Source organism: Somniosus microcephalus, chromosome 5, assembly GCF_052327205.1.
Source record: "Somniosus microcephalus isolate GS21.2 chromosome 5, FLI_Smic_1.0, whole genome shotgun sequence".
Lineage (NCBI taxonomy): Eukaryota > Metazoa > Chordata > Chondrichthyes > Squaliformes > Somniosidae > Somniosus > Somniosus microcephalus.
The window spans coordinates 227,991,159-228,011,637 of NC_140991.1; positions in this window are offsets into that span (position 1 = coordinate 227,991,159).

Sequence of the window (20,479 nt, forward strand, 5' to 3'; positions counted from 1 at the left end):
GGTGCGGGGCGCACGGAGCGGGGTCATCAGCCAGGTGCACAAAGGATAGCCTTTGTCCCCGAGAAGTCATCCTCGTGGGTGAGGCTGGGCCTGGAACATGTCTGCCACAGAAGCCTGGTGCAGGATGAAGGCATCGTGGCTGCTGCCTGGAAAGCGGGCATTGACAGCTAGGATGAGCTGCCTGTGGTCACACACCAACTGCACGTTGAGCGAATGGTAGCCCTTCCGGTTGCGGTAATCCTCGGCATTCTCTAGAGGTGCCCGCAAAGCCACATGCGTGCAGTCAATGGCGCCCTGCACCATGGGGAAGCCCGCTAATGCTGCAAAGCCCATTGCACGCTGTTGCTGCTTGTCAACGGTCATGGAGAAGGAGATGAACTGACTGATGCGCCATCAATTACTCAAAAGACTGAGGTTGAGCGAGTAACAATCAGGCTTTTATTAACTAAAGAATGAAGGTCTTGTCTCGAGTGGCCGACCCGTCCAGAATACTAAGGGACTGGGAGGTAGTCACTTATATACCTGGAATAGTGGGAGGAGTCAGCCGAGGCATGTCCAGACCTGTACCTAGTGGAATACACATACAGGCACAGACAGGTATAACAGTGGTTTACCACATTCACCCCTTGTTTAAAAATGAGTCCGGCGGGGTGAAGTGTATTTAAAAGTTCGTGTATTGAAGTCTCTCCGGGGGTCTTGTCTGCCGTTGTGATCGACGTGGCGACGGCAGGGGTGGTGGAGCTTCCGGCGTCGCGTCCCGTGTAGGCTGGGGCCCTGGAGTGTAGTCCTCGTGGGTGATGGTCCAAGGCGAGCCGGCTGCTGGGGTTGGATATCGGGTCGTGGGGGGGGGGTGGTAATGGGTAGTGGGTTACAGCGGTCCCCGAGGGTGTGAGGTCTCATATGGAGACTGTGTCGTAGTGGGTTACAGCGGTCCTCGAGGGTGCGAGGTCTCGTATGGAGACTGTGTCCTCCCGCCCATCCGGGTACGCAATGTAAGCGTACTGGGGGTTGGCGTGGAGGAGGCCGACCCTCTCGACCAGGGGGTCCATTTTATTGGCCCTCACGTGTCTTCTCAGTAGTACCGGCCCTGGGGACGTCAGCCATGGCGGTAACGATGTCCCCGATGTGGACTTCCTTGGGAAGACAAACATTTTCTCATGAGGGGTGGCATTGGTGGCAGTGCAGAGCAGTGACCGAATCGAGTGGAGCGCATCGGGGAGCACCTCCTGCCAGCGGGAGGTCGGAAGGCCCCTAGACTTTAAGGCTAGTAGGGCGGCCTTCCAAACTGTTGCATTCTCTCTTTCCACCTGTCCGTTCCCCCGGGGGTTGTAACTGGTGGTCCTGCTTGTGGCTATACCCCTAGCGAGCAGGTACTGGCGGAGTTCATCGCTCATAAACGATGAGCCCCGGTCGCTATGGATATAGCTGGGGAAACCGAACAGGGTGAAGAGGCTGTTCAGAGATTTAATGACCGTGGCACTGGTCATGTCCGGGCAGGGGATAGCGAACGGGAACTGGGAGTACTCGTCAATGATGTTGAGGAAGTACACATTGCGGTCGGAGGAGGGGAGAGGCCCTTTGAAATCGACGCTCAGGCGTTCGAAAGGGCGAGTGGCTTTTATCAGGTGGGCTCTGTCTGGTCTATAACAGTGTGGTTTGCACTCAGCGCAGACTTGGCAGTTCTTGGTCATGGTCCTGACCTCCTCGATGGAGTAAGGCAGGTTGCGGGCCTTGATGAAGTGGAAGAACCTGGTGACCCCCGGGTGGCAGAGGTCATTTTGGAGGGCCCTCAGCCTATCGATCTGCGCGCTGGCGCAGGTGCCACGTGATAGGGCATCTGGGGGTTCATTGAGCTTCCCAGGCCGGTACAAGATCTCGTAATTGTAGGTGGAAAGTTCGATTCTCCACCTCAAGATCTTGTCATTTTTGATTTTGCCCCTCTGCTTGTTGTTGAACATAAAAGCAACTGAACGCTGGTCAGTGAGCAGGGTAAATCGTTTTCCGGCCAGGTAGTGCCTCCAATGACGCACAGCCTCCACAGTAGCCTGGGCCTCCTTCTCGACCGCGGAGTGTCTGGTCTCCGGGCCCTGGAGGGTTCGTGAGAAGAATGCCACAGGTCTCCCCGCCTGATTAAGGGTGGCGGCCAGAGCGAAGTCGGACGCATCGCTTTCCACCTGGAAGGGGATGGATTCGTCCACTGCGTGCATGGTGGCTTTGGCAATGTCTTCCTTGATACGGTGGAAGGCTAAGCGGGCCTCTGCCGTCACGGGAAAAGAGGTGGACTTGATCAGCGGACGGGCTTTGTCTGCATAGTAGGGGACCCACTGAGCGTAGTAGGAAAAAAACCCTAGGCACCTCTTCAGAGCTTTTAGGCAGTGGGGCAGTGGGAGTTCCATAAGGGGACGCATCCGGTCCGGGTCGGGACCGATGACCCCGTGTTCCACAACACAGCCAAGGATGGCGAGGCTGTCTGTGCGGAATATGCACTTCTCCTTGTTATATGTCAGGTTCAGGAGTTGGGCGGTGCGGAGGAATTTCTCGAGGTTTGCGTCATGGTCCTGCAAGTCATGGCCGCAGATGGTCACATTATCTAGGTAAGGGAAAGTGGCCTGCAGCTCGTTTTGATCGACCATCCGGTCCATCTCCCTTTGGAAAACGGAGACCCCGTTGGTAACGCCGAAGGGAACCCTAAGGAAGTGATAGAGGCGGCCGTTTGCCTCAAAAGCAGTATACTGGCGGTCTTCAGGGCTGATGGGGAGCTGGTGGTACGCTGATTTCAGGTCAATGGTCGAAAAGACGCGGTACTGCGCGATCTGGTTGACCATGTCAGCTATGCGGGGGAGTGGGTAGGCGTCCAGCAGGGTGTAGCAGTTTATTGTTTGGCTGTAGTCGATGACCAGGCGTTGTTTCTCGCCGGTCTTAACGACCACAACCTGGGCTCGCCAGGGGCTGGAGCTGCCCTCAATAATCCCCTCCTTCAGGAGCCGTTCCACTTCGGTTTTGATGAAAACCCTGTCCCCGGCACTGTATCGCCTGCTCTTTGTGGCGATGGGCTTACAGTCGGGGGTGAGGTTAGCAAACAGTGGGGGGGGTGGGACTCTGAGTGTGGAGAGGTTGCATCTGGTGCGCGGCGGGCAATTTGGAGGCTGCTGGCTGCGGACAGTGAGTGGGGGGAGGGGGCCACCGTACGCCATCGTAACGCTTTTGAGGTGGCACTGGAAATCCAACCCCAGTAGAACGGCAGCGCAGAGGTCGGGCAGGACCAGGAGTTTAAAATTATTGAACACAGTCCCGTCTATTACTAGTGTCACCACGCAGTAGCCGCCAATGTCCGCTGACTGGGACTCGGAGGCCATAGAAATCCGCTGGTGCGCAGGCAGGACTGGGAGAGAGCAACGCCGCACCGTGTCGGGGTGGATGAAGCTCTCTGTGCTCCCGGAGTCAAAAAGGCAGATTATTGCATGGCCGTTTACCTTAACGTCCATTTTGGACCGAGCTAGTTGGTGCGATCTCGTTTGGTCCAGCGTCACAAAAGCCAGCGTAGGGGTCGGTGTGTCACTGCGGGTATCAGATGGGGGGGGGTTGGCGGTCTGCTGCATCCCGGCTGGTGTCCAAGATGGCGGCGTCCATGATTCCAATGTGGCTGGAGTCGTCCAAGATGGCTGCTGCTGCGGTGGTTCGCACCTGGCTGGGGAGGCCCAAGATGGCGGCCCGCACGGCCCACACGCGGCGCTGTTGGTGGCCCAAGATGGCGGCTCGCACGGCCCACACGCAGCGCTGCTGGCGTTCGGGGTGGCTTTGGCCTTGCAGACGCTGGCGTAGTGTCCCTTTTTCCCGCAGCCCGAGCAGGTCGCATTCTTCGCCGGGCAGCGCGCTCTGGGGTGTTTGGCCTGGCCACAGAAGTAGCATTTCTGGCCTTGGGATACTGCTGTCTGGCTTTGGGAAACTGCTGCGGTAATTGGGCCGTTGTTGGGCTGTGGCTGGGGTGGCACGGTGCTTTGGGGCTGTCCTACCGTGTCCCAGGTTGTCGTTCCCCGCGGCGTCCACGGTGCAGAGTAGTAGGCATCCATGCCCCGGAAGGCTGCGTCCAGCGTTAGCGCGATGTCGGAGGCTTTGTCGAGGGTGAGGTCACTCTGCTCCAGCAGTCGCTGTCGGGTGTAGTTGGACCTGTGGCCCGCTACGAAGGCATCCCGGATCAGTTCCTCCGTGTACTTAGTGGGCGTTACCGCCTTACACCCACAGGCCCGGCCAAGCACGGACAGTGCTTGGAGGTATTCCTCAGTCGATTCCCCAGGTTGTTGCTTGCGACTCCCCAGAAGGTGCCTAGCGTATACTTCGTTCACAGGGCGCGTGTACTGGGTCTTGAGGAGCTGGAGGGCGGCTGTGTACGAGGTCGCGTCCCGGATGACTGAGTACACTCGGTGGTTCACCTTGGAGATCAGGACAGAGAGTTTGTCCGCATCCCTTTCGACCGCAGTGGAGGCAGTCAGGAATGTCTCGAAGCACGTGAGCCAGTGAGCAAACTTGGTGGAAGCGTCCGCTTCCCGACTGTCCAGGTCCAGGCATGCTGGTGTGAGGATCTTCTCCATTATAAAAAATTTAGTTAATAAAATTGATGCGCCATCAATTACTCAAAAGACTGAGGTTGAGCGAGTAACAATCAGGCTTTTATTAACTAAAGAATGAAGGTCTTGTCTCGAGTGGTCGACCCGTCCAGAATACTAAGGGACTGGGAGGTAGTCACTTATATACCTGGAATAGTGGGAGGAGTCAGCCGAGGCATGTCCAGACCTGTACCTAGTGGAATACACATACAGGCACAGACAGGTATAACAGTGGTTTACCACACTGACGTCTCCTTCTGAAAAGGGCATTGGTCACCTGGCGGATGCAGCAATGTACCGCAAACTGGGAGATGTTGGAAATGTCCCCAGTAGCGGATTGGAAGGAGCCGGTGGCATAGAAGTTGAGAGACACCGTTAGCTTCACTGCCACCGACAGAGACGTCCTGCTCCTCAGCTGTGGCTGCAGATCTCCGCGAAGCAGGTGGCAGATCTCAGTGACCACCGCCCTTCTGAATCGCAGCCTCCGAACACACTGCTCATCAGACATGTTCAGATATGAGAACTGCTGGCGGTATACCCTGGGTGGGTAAGGCCTCCTTTGCCGACGCCTGTTGCCCCTTCTCCGTCTGGCCATGACTGGTACTCTCTCACGGCGTCTCTGAGCCCTTTGAATGCAATGGAGAAGCCCAATGTTTCCACCCAATGCAGCCCCCATTATATGTTTCCAATCAATGCTATGGCTCTGAAGTTAAAGACAAGTGCAAAGCTGTGGCCTGAAGCCACAAGTACCTGTGCGAGTGTTGAGCCAAACCAGAAAGCTCTCTACCTTTGTCTCTCTCCAAAGATACGTCTCTCACAAAGAAGGAGTGTTGCAAAATGGCTGCCATTTCTACTGCAGGAGGAGTGCCCTTTAATTAGCGCCCCCCGTGCCCCGCAGTGACTGGGAACCGTTCCCCTCTACCAGTCGCTAGGGGCGCCAGGCGCACAATAGGCCGGCGCCACTGAATTTCCGGTTTGGGGCGCACAAAGGGCGTTGCACCATGAAATGACGTCAGGATCTGCTCGCGCAGCTGAGCACGCGCAAAGGCTTGGCGCCGCCGCTAAATCTTAACTGAAGTTGGCGAGAGGCGCAGATCGCGCTGCGCCCGGGCGCTAGCCGCTTAGCACCCCACATCTCCTCCTCCTAAGGCGCTAGTGGCTGGCGCAAACAACTGAATTTCTAGGCCCAGATCTTTTGGTATGAGAATGAGACTTAATTCCCTATTTGTTGTTCATCTCTACCTGCCCAGTACTGCATTAGAATGAGGAGGAACAGATAGCTTTAACTGCATTCTGTGAGTTGTAATCTATGAGAGTGACATGCATATTGACACTGAAACATTCTGAGAGTTGTAGTCGACCAGTGTAATGTGGTTAGAGTAATAGTGATACATTCTGGGATTCTGCTACCTTATCTTTTCACTCTGGGACCTGGGAATTTAGCAGAACTGAAACTCCAGGCTTCTGAGGCAGAGATAGGCCTCACAATACAAAGGTTTGTAGAGACTTTTAAAGTATGTAAAAGCCTGCGCCACTGGGTCAATTTTGTGGCAGTGAATTTGGGGACTGGCCTTTCACTTAGGAGCATAGAATCAGACTGGTAGGCCTCAGTGCACAAAGTGCTGAACTCCCAATTCCACAGGAGCAATATTTCAGCCGTTTTGAAGTAGAACGGTTTGAGTGAACTGGCCTCATTGAACACAACAAAATTATGTTAATTATAAATAAAAACAGAAAATGCTGGAAATACTCAGCAGGTCAGGCAGCATCTGTAGGGAGAGAAACAGAGTTAAAGTTTCAGGTCGATGACCCTTCGTCAGAATGGGCAAAAGTTGGAGATATAACAGGCTTTTAAGCAAGTGCAGGGGTAGGGAGAGGGGGGAGGGGAGGAAAGAACAAAAGGGAAGGTCTGTGATAGGGTGGAAGGCAGGAGAGATTAAGAGACAAAAGGGATGATGGTGCAAGGCTAATGGAGATGGTAATGGGACAAGTTAAGAAACAAAAGATGACTCTAGATGAAGTGTAAATGGCAATGGCAGAATGATCGACCACTGCCATGTGAGAGAGAGATGAAGGGTCATTGACCTGAAACGTTAACTCTTTTCTCTCTCCACAGATGCTGCTTGACCTGCTGAGTATTTCCAGCATTTTCTGTTTTTATTTCAGATTTCCAGCATCCACAGGATTTTGCTTTTGTATTTGATGTTAATTATAAATTGGCCCCACTCTACATTCCTGTTGAAGTTTTGCATTGCAACTCTTGATTTGCCGAGCGCTTTGATAAAACTGGTGCTGAGAGGCCTGCTGATGAATTTAAAGCTAGGTCGCTATAACAGTGACATTTGCTTTCTGACCACTACTTTTGATTTCACTAATGCAATGTTGTCCAATAGAAATGACTAACAAGCGATCTACAGCTGTCTACAGCAACACTGTTTTAGCCACATGCACTAATTTTAGTAGAAAAATGCTTTATATACACTCACACAATTAAGGTAAATGTACTTCACGTGTGTATTTACTTAACAAACTTCTCCCACCATTCAGTAACGAAGGAAGTAACTCACAATGATCAAAAAATACTCGCCCACTCTGCTTTGCTTCTTACCATTTTACCAACAATCATAGAAAAAGATTAAAGTATACATGCAATATGCCATGTAAATATGTGTATTGAAATCACATGCCCAACATCTGTGTCTATAACTCATGCGCTACTAATCAGAAATGCAATTAGCCACATCTAGATTCCCAATTAGCCACAAGAGGTTAGTGGCCAATGCATTGGACAATACTGGATTAATGGTACTAGAGTTTTAAAATGATTTTTGTCTGCTGTTTGCTGCTGTTTTTCTTCAATTGAGCACTCCTTTGAAGCACACCTCCATAAGCAGCAATCCTGCTGCCACCAGTTCATTCTGCAGTTAAAGCAGTGCTGACTAGTGTTCGTCCCACCCCTGCAGCTCTGGTGCTCCCCCCCAGGAGTTATCCCTCTCCTATCTATAATCTTCATGCTGCCCCTCGGTGACATCATCTGTAGACATGAGGTCAGGTTCCATATGTACGCTGACGACACCCAGCTTAATCACACCACCTCCTCTCTTGACCCCTCTGCTTGCTCTTTATTATCAAACAGCTTGTATGACATCCAGTTCTGGATTAGCCAAAATTGCCTCCAATTAAACATTGGGAAGACTGAAGACTACTGTTTTGGGCTACTGTTTCAGCTTGAACCAGACTGTTCACAATCTCAGCATCCTATTTGACCCTGAGGTGCGCTTCTAATCCCACAACCACTTGATTATAAAGACTGTCTACTTCCACCTCCATAATATTGCCCATCCCTGCTCCTTCATCACTTATCTGCTGCTGGAACCCTCATCCATGCTTTTGTTACCTCCAGGCTTGACAATTCCACTGCTCTCCGGGCTGGCATCCCACCTTCCATCCTACATAAACATAAGCTTATCCAAAATGTTGCTGCCTGTAACCTAACCTGCACCAAGTCTTGCTCACCCATTACCCCTGCGCTGATGACGACATTGGCTCCCGGTCCACGAGCACCTCTATTTTAACCTTTTCATCCTCGTGTTCAAATCCCTTCATGGCCTCGGCCATCCCTATCTCTGTAAACTACTCCAGCCCTACAACCCTTCAAGAGCTCTGTGTTTCTCCAACTCTGGCCTCTTGTGCATGCCTCACTCACCTTGCCACACCTTTGGATGCTGTGCCTTCAGCCATCTAGGCCCTAAGCTCTGGAAATCCCTTCTGAAACCTCTCTACATCTCTTACTTCCTTTAAACTTACCTCTTTTACCAAGTCATCCCTCCTAATGTCTTGTTCTTTGGCATAGTGTCAATTTTGTCTGATTACACTTCTGTGAAGTGCCTTGGGATGTTTTCCTTTGTGAAAGGCACTATATAAATGCAAGTTGTTGTTATTGTTGTTGTAATGAACCAGTTGGGTTTGGCGACATTCCGGCAGCTTTATGGTCACTTTTACAAATACTAGCTTTTTATTTCCAGATTTTTAAAATTAAATTAAAATTCTCAATTTGAATTCACATTCAGACAGCTGGATTACTCGTCCAGTAACATAACCACTACACTACCGTGCCCAAAGGTAGAAAGAAGTGATGGAAGAGAGAGAGAAAAAGAGGAGAAGCAACAAAGAGAAACAGAAATGTAGAAGCGATCCAGAAGTGAGGGAGAGAGACAGACAGAAGAGAATCATAGAATCATAGAAAGTTACAGCACGGAAAGAGGCCATTTCGGTCCATCGTGTCTGTGCCGGAAAAACAAAGAGCTATCCAGCCTATTCCCATTTCCCAGCTCTTGGTCCGTAGCCCTGCAGGTTAGAGCATCCCAAGTGCACATCCAAGTACTTTTTAAATGTGGTTAGGGTTCCTGCATCTACCACCCTTTCAGGCAGTGAGTTCCAGACCCCCACAACCCTCTGGGTGAAGAAATTTCCCCTCAAATCCCCTCTAAACCTTCCCGCAATTAATTTAAATCTGTGCCCCCTGGTTTTTGACTCTCTGCTAAGGGAAATAGGTCCTTTCTATCCACTTTATCTAGGCCCCTTCTAATTTTATACACCTCAATAAGGTCTCCCCTCAGCCTCCTCTGTTCCAAGGAAAACAGACCCAGCCTATCCAGTCTTTCCTCATAGCTAAGATTCTCTACTCCCGGCAACATCCTTGCAGAGAGTGAGAAAAACAGATGAAAAGAAGCAGTTGGAGAAACAAAAGTGATGGAGCACAGAGAGAAACAGAGTGAAGGCGGACAAACAGAAGTGAAGATGGAGAGATAGAAGTAGAAAAGAAGGTCGAGAGAGCGAAAAAGGGAAGTGAAGGAAGAGATAGAGAAAGAAAGGAGAAGAATAAATGAAAGAGGAGAGATAAATAGATAAACAGAACTGAAGGTAGAAAAAGAGAAACAGAAGTGAAGTTGGAAAGAGGAACAGAACTGAAGTGGGAAGCAAGTAGAAGTGAAAGGAGGCAACTTAAGTGATAGGAGGAGAAAGGAACAGAAGAGAAGGCAAAGCGAAACAGTGAAGGAGCAGAGGAAATGAAACAAGAATGAAGGGGAAGAGCAAGAATTATGACAACATTGCAGATAATTTTAGGGACTTACCAGTACCAGCATCTATTGCCAATGGGGCACAGGAGGCTATGAGGCCTAATCCAAAAAGTTTGAAACTCAGTACTCTATGTGATTTACAATAGATGGATCTCAAAAATGAGTTGCTGACAATTTATTTAGGATCAGAGATATTACTATTCCTTTAAACTGTCTCTGATATACTGACTTTTATAGTGTTATTATTTGACAACTGTAGGATGAATTAAGAATTCACCAAGAAACAATTTTATGTAACCATTAATTATTAATCAAGAATACATGATGCAAAGAATGTTGCGTTGATTCATTTTTCTGGATTTTTTTCATTGACATAGACACACTTGCTGAAATCCTGAAGGCAGCATTTAACCCATCAAAAACAAATGGAAAATCCTAATATGCATGCAAATAACAAATTAGGAGTAGGGAGCCTTCAGTCTTCACAAAAAGGAAACTTTGGCCCAAAATTTGCAGTCAGCAGCGAAGCAAAGGCATTCACCGCTGACCCTAAAGTAAGCTTTGCACAAAGATCTCGCAATCTCTGTGTCGAAAAGTTCAGGTTTTATGACATGTAATTCAAATTAACAGAGTATAGTGGGGATCCCCTTGTGCAAGCTGTTATGATGGCAACACGCTGTCTAAGTAGCCAATCAAAACGCAGAATTCTCACAGACAGTGAACAAGGAAGTGAATAAGCGCTTAAAATTCTAAGGGCTAAAAATTGGATATGGCCACTGATGTTAAGCTGCGCCAGGTCAAAATGGTCTAGGTAGCACGCAAAATTCATGCTCAGGCCTCATTAACATGATTATAGTCTTGGGGGGGGGAATTTGGTTGCTTTACACTCGGGCATGGCGCTGCTAATGCTTCCCGTGAAATTCAGCGATCAGACAGCCCAACACTCCTCTTGAGTGTCGGGCTCTTTTGCTGGCACCCCGCTCCCTGGTGGCCCAGCTGGGCCCCAGTTCATGCTGCGCAAGGCCCCTCCTCCCCTTTAATAAGGGGAGAAAGGCCTGCAGTACCGCAGTGTGACGTGCCGGTGCGCATATCACCTCAATATTGGGCTGGAGCACCCCAAGAGGGAGGGGGAGCACTTCCAGTAGCGCCCCACCTTCTGCTTGGGCCGCTACCATTGAATTTCGGGTGCGGGGGCGCTAACTTTATCAGGGCGCTAAAAGTAGTGCCCTGGTGAAGTTAGCGCCCAAAAGGGGGCGCGACCCAATTTGTCCCTGTTGATCTCAGTGCTAAAACTGCTGCTCATTGACTTACCACTCAACAGGTGGGCCATTATTAGGTCCAGTCTAATTTCCAGTCATGTTTGGCACAGGCTTTATTCAGTACTTAAAGGGGAGGTGCCTTGATGCTACAGCACCCCATTGTCAATCCAGCTCCAACTTCACCTGGAAGCAGACAGCACTGGAAGCAGATGGCTGAGCCTCAGCACAGGGAGAGAACCTGAAGATTCTCAGACACGGCTCTGGAGGCACTGGTGGTGACTGTGGAGAGGAGGCGGGCTGTCGTCTTCCCGCAGACTGGCTGGAAGCCCTCACCCCATACATCTCGAAGGCTCTGGCAGGAGATAGCTGGCTATGTGACAGCCAGCACTGTGGTCCCCAGGTCAGTGATCAAGTGCTGCAAGAGGTTTAATGACCTCACACAGCAAGTCAAGGTGACTGAAGGCTTCAGAAAATGCCACATTACACCATCTGCACCACAAGCCTCACACACTGCTCAATGCACCACAGCCCCAGCACTCACCTACCAACAATCTCTACCTATCATAACACAGACCTCACAATCAGAGCTTCACTTCACCCTCACAACCTTACCACTGCTGCAACACTCACACCCACATCTCACACCTTGCACACACTGACAGCTATTCAGCTATGGCAGGCACACCACCCAAACACATTGCACCACACTCACTCCCACGCTTCCCTTTCTCTTGCAGGCCAAAGTTGCAAATAACAGGAGGGAGCAGCAGCAGACAGGCGAGGGCAAGCTGCCATCCAGGACCTCAGCCAACTGAAGGAGCAAGTGCTGGAGCTCATTGGGTGGCAGCTCATTCCTAATCTTTCTTCTCACATCCCACTTTCTCCTCATCCCACAATCTCTTCTCACTTTCAAGCTGTTGGTGCTGTATACAAGCATATCTTGCTTCCCCCGCCCGCCCCCCTCCACCCTCACCATAACCCAACTCTTGTGTCTTTCTGCTTTCAGTTAATTAAGAACAAGCACCAGATCAGCCTGTCCCTGAGCCGATGGAGGAGAGCGAGGGGAGAGAAGAAGAAGAAGACACAGCGTCACGGCATCTGTCACTCACAGACACCAGCTCAGAAACTGGCACTGCGCAAACTTTAGAGCCTAGTGTAGAAGCGGGTGAGGTACCAGACACTAGTGGGCTGCAGCAAGGTTAGGGGGAAAGAATAGCTCAGGGGCCAGCTCCCCGGAGGGCGAGCTCGCGCATGAGTTCTGATGCACAGGACTCAGATGAGGACCTCGATGGGGCGGCCTTCAGAAGAAGGGTGATGGGCATGCACACTGAATTGCTGGGTGTAATGCCAAGCCTGCCATAGAGTCGTTTGGCAATGTCAAGGAGCATGGAGGAGTCGGCCTCCAACTTTGCATGGGGCTTTGCGCAGAGCTTGGAGCCCAGGATTTCCAGGCTGGAAATAATGCACAACTCCCGGAGATACTGTGTCGACCCAACCATGCTACTGTGTGTGATGGGTGATGTCATAGCTGCTATTGCAGCACAGGCGGATGCACGCTAACGTCTTAGTGCTGCAGCGGAAGAGAAGCTCATGCAGGCTCAGCTTGCTGCCACCCAAGCTCAGACTGCTGCTATCACAGCTGGATTTACCACTGTGGATGCGGGGAGGATGTTTCCACTGATGGGTGAGACTAGAACTAGGGGGCATAATCTAAGAATAAGGGGCTGCCCTTTCAAAACTGAGATGAGGAGAAACTTCTTCACTCAGAGGGTAGTAAATCTATGGAATTTGCTACCCCAGAGAGCTGTGGAAGCTGCAACATTAAATAAATTTAAAATGGAGATAGACAGTTTCCTAGCAGATAAGGGAATTAGGGGTTACGGGGAGAGGGCAGGGAAGTGGACGTGAGTCTAGATTCGGATCAACCATGATCCTATTGAATGGCGGAGCAGGCCCGAGGGGCCGTATGGCCTACTCCTGCTCCTACTTCTTATGTTCTTATGTTCTTATGTCATCCGGGACTTGCAGGGTGTCGTAGCAGCCCAGCAATCTGTGCTCCAACAGATTGCTAGGAATGCTGAGGCACCGCCCTGGCGGAGTGGCAGTTGGTCAGCGGAGCAGGACCCTGCTGTCCTCTCTCAGGATGGGAGCATTCCTGTTTCCACCACTGCCACTCCGCCATTGCCCTTGTCGCTGCCTGTCAGCCAGCTAGCCCAGACTGCTGCTGCCCATGCTGAGGTGGTGCAGTCTACAGCCGGGCCTTCTATGGCCAGAGCTGTTTGAGGTCATCCTGCAAGGCCATCTGAGGTCTCCCCCATGGAATCTTAGCAGCCTTCCACCAGCCATGCTGCAGCCACTGGGAGAGCACTTCATAGGAGCACTGGATTAGTAAAGGGCACCCGAACGGCAGGCATTAAGGGATTGCACAAGGGTGATTAGTTGATATCGTATGTAGAAATAACTTTTTTCATAAATTTATGAATATTGTTTGGAATCCTTTGTGGTGTCTCTCATTTCAACTTTGTGCCCAGGAGGACACTGAGATATCCCATGACAGTGGGAATGTACGGTGGGGATGTGGTGAGCAACGGGGATCTGGGGTTTCATTCATTGGAATCGGAGTCTGATGAGGTGTTCACAGACAGCTCATCCGGAAGGGGGATTAGCTGCCTGCCTCCTCCCTTCCTCCTTGTCCTCTTCCTCTTCCTCTTGTTCCTCTTTCCACTCCTCCTCCTCCTGCTCCTCTCCCTCGCCTCTTCCTGAGGTGGGCTCTGTGCCCTCATGATGGCCAAGTTGTGGAGCATCTAACAGACCACCATGAAATGGGACACCCGCTCTGCCGAGTACCGGAGGGCTCCTCCCGAGCAGACAAGGCAGCGGAACTGTTGCTACAGTTGCTCGATGGTCTGCTCGATGATGTTCCTGGTGGAAGCATGGCTCTCATTATATGAGTGCTGGGCATGACTGATGGGGTTGTGGAGGGGAGTCACCAGCTAGGTGTAGAGCGGATAGCCCTTGGGGGAAAAATTGGGTGACGCCCCCTTTTGGGGCGCTAACATGCCGGGGAGCTAACTTTAGCACCCCGAAAAAATTAGCGCCCCTCTGCCGGAAATTGAGTTGTAGCGCTCCAAGCAGGAGGTGGTGTGCTACTAGAAGTGCTCCCCCTTCTTCTTGGGGTGCTACCAGTGAATTTCACGGCACTACGTGCACCAGCGCCACGCACGTCGGCACATAGCGCCGTGTCATTGCAGGCCTCCTCCCCTGATTAAAAGGGAGGGGCCTAGCGCTGCGCACACCGGAGCCCTGCTGGACCACCGGGGAGCGGGTTGCATGAAAACTGAGCGATCGCGGCCGACACCCCAAGAAAAAGGGGAAGGGAGCAAGTGCTGGCAGTCAGCCAATTTAAAAAATGGCTCCCTGACACCTGCCCCTTTTACTAGCGCCGCCACTGCTGCTGAAACGCCACCCTGACCCTGTCGGACATATCGTCCGGCGATAGGTCAGGGGGCACAAGGGAAGTTTGCCACTGGGGCGCGAGCGGGGCACTGCGCATGGCGATGATGTCATCGCTGGCAGCACCGCCGCCGCTAACCTCCCGCTGAATTTCATGGGAGGCATTAGCAGCGCCGCGGCCAGGTGCTAGGGGATTTGCGCCCCATTAGCGCCAACAGGGACGCTAACGAGAGGTGCAAATCAACCCAACTTTTCCCCCCTTGTCTCTGAACAGCCACACTGGACTGACGCAGGATGAAGGCATCATGACTGCTGCCAGGATAGCAGGCATTGACCGCTATTAGGAGGCTCTGCTTCACCAAGGAGGTGGTCACAGGGTTCTGCCACCTCCCGCAACCAGACCTGCAGCCTCAGAGCAGGGCGACCACGGCTCTCTCAGTGGCAGTCAAGGTCACCGAGGCCCTCAATTTCTTTGCCAGTGGATCTTTCCAGTCTGTAGCAGGAGACATAGCTAAAATCTCACAGTTCGCTCTCCATCACTACATCCGGGAGGTCACAGAATCTCTCTACACAAGGAGAAGGGACTACGTTTTCTTCTCTCTGAGCAGATGGAAGCAAGATGAGCGCTCATGTGTCTTTGCCAGGATAGCGTGCTTCCCCATGGTGCAGAGCGCCATCGACTGCACGTGGTCGCCATCAGGAAGTGCCGGGCATGGTCACACACCAACTGCACATTAATGAGAGGTAACCTTTGCGGTTACGGAAGATCTCTGGATTGTTATGTGGCGGTCGTGAAAGGCGTTATATAAATCCAAGTCTTTCTTTCTTCTTTCTTCTTTCTTTATGTCTCCTGCTGCAGACTGGATGGATTTGCTGGTGAAGAAATTGAGGGCCACGGTGACCTTGACTGCCACTGGGAGAGCCGTAGTCACCCTGATCTCAGGCTGCAGGTCTGGTTGCAGGAGGTGGCAGAGTTCTGTGACCACCTCCTTGGTGAAGCAGAGCCACCTAATACACTGCTCCTGGCTTAGTAGATACAAGAGAAGTGCTCTCAGAAGACCATAGGTCCCCTGTTGAAAGCCCTCCTGGCCCTTCTCCTCCTCCTCCCTCTGCGAGCATCTTCTCGTCTTCTTCGCTGCCTCCGCTCCCTCTCTCCAAGATACTCGAGTGCGAGGGGGGCTGCCAATAGAGCCCCCATGACTGTGAGCAAGTGTTGTGAGCAGAAGCCTTTAAATAAGAATGAAGGCGTTCTCCAATTGCCCCAACACTCCCTATTACCTTAGAACCTTGAAAGTAGTTAATAAAGCTGCTGGAGTTGCAGAAAGTTGCACTGAGCCAGTCAAACTGTCGAAACTTGTCAGGTGCAACTTGTTGCTGATGATCCCTTTAAATACCACTGCTGGAGCCTCCTGCTGCTTGTCAACACTTGCTCAGCTGGTCGCACTTAAGACATGTCTGTAAGTGGAGTGGCGAAGTCAGAACTCGCTGATCGGGCATCAAGTGTGCGTTGCACACTCACTAATATCACGATCGGAATCATCTAGATCATTTTGGTGAGCGGCCACATTGGCAGCACTGCTGGCCACTCGAAAATGGCGGCCACCAAAGGACCCACCATTAGCAGGCAGAAAAGTGTCCGCCGCCATTTTTTCTCCGAATCTGGCGGTAACATGTGGCGCTAACCCCCTGAATATTTATCCCTATGTGCTTAAGTCTTTGGAATGGGGTTTGAACCCACAACCTTCTGATGTAGAGGTAAGACTGCTACCAGCGTAGCTTACCTCATGGCTTACCAGGCTGACACTAATCAAATATTTGCCAATAATCTCTACTATTCTCAATTAATATTTTGTCTGCATATTAGCATATTTTAGAAATCTGATTCTGTAGCATTTTATGATGTAAGTTAAAATGACTTTACTCTGTAAGATTCTTTTGCCTGCATTGACTATTCCATTCCAATCTTATTTAATTGCGTCCAAAATTTGCAATGTACCATTTTGTAAGAAATATTTAAAAAATGGACACTATCCTCAAGTGCTTTTTTTCTGTCATCCTCATTTGATAAATATGAGTCGTTGAATAGTAAAATAAAAAGCAGCTGGTTTAAATTTTTTTTTAAAAAAGAGGTCAGCAGCACTTTGAGACTGTTAGTTGCTATGATGAAGCACTGCTGCTTCGTCAGAGAGAATGTTTGCTTACTATTTCACAAGTCCCGATACCCTGGAGGTGCAGAGAGAAAATAAGCACATCAGTTGTCATTATGACAGGATAAAAATGGAGCCATCATATTTCAATAACACAATGCAGTGAGCAGCCCATAGAGTGATGAATTATATACTCTCTGTTTCACACTAGACTATAAGTTAATATTATCTCCCCAGGATAATTATAGTGAAGTTCAATTACTGTCCCAAAATTACAGTGTGGGCCGCACTATGGGTTTTTGACACAGCATTTTACACATTTATCTTTTCACCTAACATGCTAAATCTGCATTGTGGTGGTGATTAATCTTCCCAGGGCTGTCCAACTCGTACCATTATTCTTTCATGGATTGGACAGTCCCAGGAGTCCCCTTGAGCATAATGTAAGCAGGTCTATTACACAGTGTTTTTCAACCAATTTGTGTCTTTGTCTCCTCGCTTCTGTTTTATTCCTTCATGAGTTTCTGAACAGATAGTACCAGTAACTAAAACCAGATAGATAGGTTAACAGCTGCTGGTCAATCAGTATTATAAGCAGCATTAAAGGATTGGATCGGTCGACGTGCTCGGGCTGATTTGGAGTGAAGAATGGGGTAAATTCAACCAGTTTTACAATGTGATGATGAGACCTGAAGAGCAGCTCCTTTTGGGGGTGGATAATTGATTGTGAAGATTAATACGCCCATAGTGCCTAGCTCCTTACAAAGTTAGCAGGAAACATTTTTTGTCACTGGCACAGTTCTGTAGAGCTTCTGTCCATTAGCATTACATTGTTCACAGGAGAGCTGACTAGGTTTTCCTTAAGGTTTAAAAACAAGGAGAGCTCAGTAAACTGTGCTAAATTAATTATTTCAAATACAAAAAGTAGAAAATGCAAGAATACACCACAATTGCACCAGCATTTTGACTGGATATACACCCTGCACCTGTGCCATTTTCTACTAGTACTCCAACAGATTTTGACATTTTGGCATCCGTGTCTTAACTGAAGCAGGTTGAAAAAATAAAAATATATAAGTAGAATGTTAAATTATTGGGGCGAGGGAGTGTAACCTCTAGACTTTTTAAAATAAATGGGTTAATGGCAGAAATGCCATACAGACCTGTTAAATGTTCATCAGCTGATGATGTCAACAGTAATTTCTTGGTATGCTATGTGACCAATAGCCATAATTGTGCACTCACTGAACTATTGGCTGCATGTTTGAAGACTCTGACTGTTTTCTTCCTGATTGGAAAAAATGTCTACAAATGAAACACATCACAGAATAATCCACAAAGTTAAAGGAGGTAAAAACAGAAAATGCAGGACGAAAGGTCATCGACCTGAAACATTAACTCTGTTTCTCTCTCCACAGATGCTGCCTGACCTGCTGAGTATTTCCAACATTTTCTGGTTTTATTTCAGATTTCCAGCAGCTGCAGTATTTTGCTTTTGTACTAAGTTAAAGGAGGTGGTTGGTTAATCAGAATATAAACTTAGTTATTCTCCTATAAATTGTAATACAGAGTTTTTTGGCTTGCATGGAATGTTCTCATTTGTGAATGCCTCGTCTGAATGACAGTCAACCACAAACCTACCTCTAACCACCTGTTCTGATGAGGGGTACACACCTAAAAAAGCATAACTTGTCTTTTTTTTTAGATGCTGACCTACCTGCTGTCTGTTTCCAGCATTTTTTGTTCGTGTTTCGAATCATCTGCTACTTGTTGAATTTAACCTGTCAAACTTGTTAAATTGATAGTCTGAACTTGTTCAACTTTCTTTTGTCTTGTTTTCTGTCACATCAAGATGTGGTAAAAAAAATATTTCTTATCAACTTTCCTGAATGACTGACATGGATTGGGAAATCCCAGGAACCCCCTGAAGTAATGTTTTTCAAGCGGTTTGTGTCTGTCTCTTTAATACTGTTTAATCTCTTCAATGAGGTTCTGAACAGACTGTATCAGTAACTAAAATAAGATAATAATCTTTCCCGTTGTTTTCTATGGACTTTGCTCATAAGGGATAGTTATACAAAGGGAAGCTCTGCCCTCCATACAATTATCACTGCTGTTTCAGCCTCTATTGCATCAGTCTCAGGCAACCTGTACTGAATGTGGACTGTGAGGCTTTACGCACCTAGGCTCATTTGTAGCAATGATTATTCCACACATCTTCATTATTTTGGATCAAAAATTAATATTACATATAGTGGATTATTTTCTGTCATTATTATGGATTAAGGTATCATTAACAAAAACACTAAGCCATCAACCATCATTAACAAGACATTAAATAATTGAACTACCAAAAAGAAAGGTTATACAACATGAAAACTATTTTAATAGAATCTGAATAGAATTAATTAATTTTCCCTAAATGACTTAAAAAATTCTGAGCACTTTTATTTCAGAAGTAGGAAAATACAATTCTGTATGAACCTGAGCTGAATTTGATCCATGCCTGCCTGCTCATCCTCTCCAAATATGAATCTGGTATAGTATGACCTTCAGTACATGCTTATATTTTTCAGGTCATTTCAGATTGACATGCAATAACTTCCAGGGCACATACTCTGAGTTTGATGCCATTTTGTTCTTTTGTGTAGCAAATTCCTCTGCTGCCATATTGGATTTTATTCAGTTTAACTGATGACCTCAAGGTCTGACTTCACATTGACCTGGTGTGTACACCTTTTGTTCAGCAAAACAATTGATCTAAAATTTGTGTTCTTCTTCTTCCATTACATGTTAGCTTTACTATTAATCATCTCCACCATCCTGCTTGCCAAGTGCTTTTCTCCAACAATTAATGGTTACATAAAATTATTTTGTTGGCAAGTTCCAAAACATATCTGCAAAAGATCTACTAGCTAGAAATAATTGCAAAAAATGTTGTCACTCATAAGTAAAATTAAAACTAAAATTTTACTTTGAGATGAGATACAATAAATGGCAGTCTACTTTGTCATATTAAAATAGCAAATCCAATTCCATTTTTATGAAACATATGTTAAGAGACCATACACTTTCAATAATTGTTCAAGGTTTATGCAGAAACTAACTAGATATTACATTTGTTTAAAACTCAATCATACAAAATGAAGACTTGATTTTAAAATTTTAATAAAGATAACTTGTGTATCATTAAATCTTCAAATGCTAATCGGTACTTTCATTCTCCAGCTGTAGATAATGTCATGCTTGCTGGAGGCTCTTTATTTTGCAATAAAACATTTACATTCTAATGATTTTATTAAAACTATAGTAGCTGTCAGCAGTCTGACGACTCCTGGCAAATTGTATCAGTTATCAGCTCATATTGCCTTTATCAAAACCACCCAGTGGCGAGCTAGGCCTGCCACAATGAGATGTCTATTGCTTGAAGAGTCAGTATTTAATCATTTTTTTCAGTATTGTTCTGCTTACAGTGCATAAATAAGTGCCTCAAATAACCCAGAGTGCCACTGACAATGAAACAAAGTATCTGTCCTATTTATCTTTTCACATTCTTTGGTCCCCCTTTGCTGCAGGCGCTGTTTATATTCAGTAACCTATCATCATTCAACAGCTCTGTATTTCTCGATGATGAGCATTAGGCCTCTCAGGTAGTCATTTTCAAATGAAAGGCTGCACGGCCAGTGATAATGTTGGCTCGGGGAAGTGACAAAATAAAATTGCCAAACTAGTGGTGCAAGCAATGAAAGTTGAACTGTAAAACAACCTTGACCTCTTCTGATGAGAAAAAAGTATAAGCTGGCTTTTACCATTAACCCATCTTTCTTGATAGACACTTTCTGCAGGGCAGTCAGATCAGTCTTCTTGTTTTTCATTGTCTGCAGTTATTTCCTTGCTCTTTGTTCTTTCAGATCTAATTCTTTGTTCGGTGCTTA